Genomic DNA, 4,768 nt, shown 5'->3' with positions numbered 1-4,768 from the left:
TGAGGTGGGTACAGGGGGTGCAGGAGAGAGGGCCCCCTCTGAATGAGCGTCTGGTTCCCTGAGGCGGGTAGAGGTGGGTGTGCGGGGTGCACCACCTGAAGCCTGAGTCGTGGTTCCCTGAGGGCGGTCAGAGGGGGTTTAGGAGAGTCGGCCCCTTCAGGCTGGAGTTGTGGTTCCCTGAGGCGGGCAGAGGTGGTGCAGGAGAGAGGGCCCCCTCTGACCGAGCATCTGGTTCCCTGAGGCAGGTAGAGGGGGTGCAGGAGAGAGGGCCCCCTCTGGCACAGCGGCTGGTTCCCTGAGGCAGGTAGATGGGGTGCAGGAGAGAGGGCCCCCTCTGACCGAGTGTCTGGTTCCCTGAGGCGGGTAGAGGGGGTGGAGGAGAGAGGGCCCCCTCTGACCGAGGGTCTGGTTCCCTGAGGCGGGTAGAGGTGGATGTGCGGGGTTCACCCCCTGAAGCCTGAGTCGTGGTTCCCTGAGGCGGGTAGAGGGGGTGCAGGAGAGAGGGCCCCCTCTGGCCCAGCGTCTGGTTCCCTGAGGCGGGTAGAGGGGGTGCAGGAGAGAGGGCCCCCTCTGGCCCAGCGTCTGGTTCCCTGAGGCGGGTAGATGGGGTGCAGGAGAGAAGGCCCCCTCTGACCGAGGGTCTGGTTCCCTGAGGCGGGTAGATGGGGTGCAGGAGAGAGGACCGCCTCTGGCCCAGCGGCTGGTTCCCTAAGGTGGGTACAGGGGGTGCAGGAGAGAGGGCCCCCTCTGAATGAGCGTCTGGTTCCCTGAGGCGGGTAGAGGTGGGTGTGCGGGGTGCACCACCTGAAGCCTGAGTCGTGGTTCCCTGAGGGCGGTCAGAGGGGGTTTAGGAGAGTCGGCCCCTTCAGGCTGGAGTTGTGGTTCCCTGAGGCGGGCAGAGGTGGTGCAGGAGAGAGGGCCCCCTCTGACCGAGCGTCTGGTTCCCTGAGGCAGGTAGAGGGGGTGCAGGAGAGAGGGCCCCCTCTGGCACAGCGGCTGGTTCCCTGAGGCAGGTAGATGGGGTGCAGGAGAGAGGGCCCCCTCTGACCGAGTGTCTGGTTCCCTGAGGCGGGTAGAGGGGGTGCAGGAGAGAGGGCCCCCTCTGACCGAGGGTCTGGTTCCCTGAGGCGGGTAGAGGTGGGTGTGCGGGGTGCACCCCCTGAAGCCTGAGTCGTGGTTCCCTGAGGCGGGTAGAAGGGGTGCAGGAGAGAGGGCCCCCTCTGGCCCAGCGGCTGGTTCCCTGAGGCGGGTAGATGGGGTGCAGGAGAGAGGGCCTCCTCTGGCCCAGCGTCTGGTTCCCTGAGGCGGGTAGAGGGGGTGCAGGAGAGAGGGCCCCCTCTGACCAAGCGTCTGTCCCCACCTAGGGTGAACCTTTTCCCCCTGATCGACTGGAACCCGAAGCGCGCCTGAGCTAGGGCCCCACCCGGCCGCGCAAAGGTCATGGCCGTCCCGGTTCCGTGGCAGACCTCGCCGGCCACTATGGGTCGGGTGCTCCTAGGGGCAACGAAGGGGGGCGCCCACTTCATTGGGAGACTCAGATGGCCGGTCTATCTTCGAAGGTCCGCCACCGGCGGACGGAGAGGGGCGAAGGTTCAGGTGTCCGCCCTTGGCGCTACGGGCGCCAGCCGCACTCCTACCTTCCCCCCAAAGTCACGGTACATACGTCAGCCTGACGGCGGAGAGAGGGCACCGCAACATCGCCATATGAGTGGCCGCACCCGTGGGGGCGCGTCAGGCAACGGGGGCCATCATCCAAGGAAGGCAGCAGGCGCGTATATTACCCGTTTCTGACTCGGAGAGGTAGTGACAAAAAATAACAATACAGGTCTCTTTCGAGGCCCTGTAATTGGAATGAGCGTATCCTAAACCCATGGGCGAGGACCCACCCTCCCGGCGCCCCCCGGATGCCCTTAACTGGGTGTCCGGTCAGGGGCCCGGAGTGTTTACTTAGAAAAAATTAGAGTGTTCAAAGCAGGCCGCCCGTCGCCGCTGACTACCGCAGCTAGGAATAATGGAATAGGACTCCGGTTCTATTTTGTGCGATTCTGGAACCCAGGGCCATGATTAAGAGGGACGGCCAGGGGCATTCGTATTGTGCGGCTAGAGGTGAAATTCTTGGACCAGCGCAAGACGGACGAAAGCGAAAGCATTTGCCAAGAATGTTTTCATTCATCAAGAACGAAAGTCGGAGGTTCGAAGATGATCAGATACCGTCGTAGTTCCGACCGTAAACGATGCCGACCCGCGATCCGGGGGCGTTATTCCCATGACCCGCCGGGCAGCTTGCGGAAAACCACAAGTCTTTGGGTTCCGGGGGGAGTATGGTTGCAAAGCTGAAACTTAAAGGAATTGACGGAAGGGCACCACCAGGAGTGGAGCCTGCGGCTTAATTTGACTCAACACGGGAAATCTCACCCGGCCCGGACACGGAAAGGATTGACAGATTGATAGCTCTTTCTCGATTCTGTGGCTGGTGGTGCATGGCCGTTCTTAGTTGGTGGAGCGATTTGTCTGGTTCATTCCGATAACGAACGAGACACCGGCTTGTTAAATATTTACGTGGCCCCGTGCGGACGGCGTTCAACTTCTTAGAGGGACAAGTGGCGCTCAGCCACGCGAGATGGAGCAATAACAGGTCTGTGATGCCCTTAGATGTCCGGGGCTGCACGCGCACCACAATGGATGGACCAGCGTGTGTCTACCCTGCGCCGAGAGGCTGAACCCCGATCATGATCGGGCCTGGGGATTGAAACTATTTCCCATCAACAAGGAATTCCCAGTAAGCGCGGGTCATAAGCTTGCGTTGATTAAGTCCCTGCCCTTTGTACACACCGCCCGTCGCTACTACCGATTGGATGGTTTAGTGAGGTCCTCGGATCGGCCCCGCCGCGGCTCCTCGCGGGCACTGGTGGAGCGCCGAGAAGACGATCAAACTTGACTATATAGAGGAAGTAAAAGTCGTAACAAGGTTTCCGTAGGTGAACCTGCGGAAGGATCATTACCATTGCGTGGCCCGACTTGGTCCCGGGAACCCTTTGAAAGATCATTGCATCGAGCGGCAAAGGCATCGGATTGCGAAAGGATCGAACTATACAAGGACATCTGAAACTGAAAGGATCACGGAGCGGCAAAGACATCAGAACAGACACGTGCCTCAGGCGCTCCCTTCCCCCCCCGGGGGAGGTGGGTGCCCTGGGCGCGCGGATCCCCTTGGGTGGGGCCGTCGCCGGGCGCACTTCTTCTGAGGTGGTGCGCCGCGACCGGCTCCGGTTTGACCAGGAAGGGTCGGGGGGCGAAGGTGGCTCGCGGCCCCTTCGCGAGCTTTACAGAGCCCCCACGCTCCGACTTTGCCGCTTACCGCTAGAGCGCGTGCGAAAGTACCTGAAAGATGGTGAACTATGCCTGGGCAGGGCGAAGCCAGAGGAAACTCTGGTGGAGGCCCGCAGCGGTCCTGACGTGCAAATCGGTCGTCCGACCTGGGTATAGGGGCGAAAGACTAATCGAACCATCTAGTAGCTGGTTCCCTCCGAAGTTTCCCTCAGGATAGCTGGCGCTCGCTCGAACAAGCAGTTTTATCCGGTAAAGTGAATGACTAGAGGCCTTGGGGCCGAAACGATCTCAACCTATTCTCAAACTTTAAATGGGTAAGAAGCCTGGCTCGCTGGCTTGGAGCCTGGGCGTGGAATGCGAGACGCCTAGTGGGCCACTTTTGGTAAACAGAACTGGCGCTGCGGGATGAACCGAACGCTGGGTTAAGGCGCCTGATGCTGATGCTCATCAGACCCCAGAAAATATAGATCAATTATGGCCTAAATAAAGCAAATGTCTTTATGTGTGTGTGATGTGTATTTGAAATTGTGGAGATCACTGGTCTAGTCAGGCCGTTGGTGCCTGGCACAGGGGGGTCATTCACTCCTTTCGGAATGTGTTTGAAGTTCGATAGGGAGACCAGAGAGGTGACCTGCTTATTGTCTTTTGATAGTGGGGAAAGACCATTGGCAATTTAGCACCCATATAAATGTAAATGAATAGGCCAGATCGGTCACTGATATGCCGATGTCAAAGGCTAAAAGGGTCTCTTACAACCAAGTGTAATCAACCATCAGTGAGCTTACGCAGACGCTACAAAATCCCCCTTTGTGGCTGAAGATGTTCTGGATGGAGACATCATTAGACAAAAATGGATCATGATGGTAGATGGCAGGTGGATCATGAAGGTTAGATGGCAGGTGGATCCTGATGGTTAAATGGCAGGTGGTTTCTAATTTTCCTCAGCCTTCGGATCCTCAGCTTTGGTGTTAACCTTGGTCAGGTTCAGCATTGTCTCTGCCTGGGTCCCTCTTTTCCGATGGTTCTGTTTGAAGGTTCGAGGAAGGGCAGCTGTGCACCTGTTCATGGACCTTTGCATCCCGTTGAATCTGTTAAACAGGACGAAGGCAAGGCCAAGGGTCAGGGTGTACCCGATTGCTGTGGCAAAGCAAAGTGCCGTGTCGGCAGCGGTCCAGGATCGGGCAACGGGAAAGTTAGCCTGTACAGGTAGCCGAGACAGTGCTTGGAGGGCGGTGTCGATTGGGGTGATGTCAATCATCTGTGATCCCCCTTTCTCAATGCTCAGTTTCAATTCAGGTTCCAGGGTGAGACTGTGATCCTTGAAGAAGTCTGGAATTTCTAACTCAAATTGATACTCCTCACTTGGAAGGTGGCACAACGCCAGGTCCCTGAGGTGGAGGATGGCACCTTTGGGCACTTGAATCCACATACACTGGTT

This window comes from Barbus barbus (assembly GCF_936440315.1).
Source record: "Barbus barbus genome assembly, chromosome: 40".
NCBI classification, from domain to species: domain Eukaryota; kingdom Metazoa; phylum Chordata; class Actinopteri; order Cypriniformes; family Cyprinidae; genus Barbus; species Barbus barbus.
The sequence above is the reverse complement of the archived record's forward strand: the minus strand, read 5'-3'. Positions refer to the sequence as shown.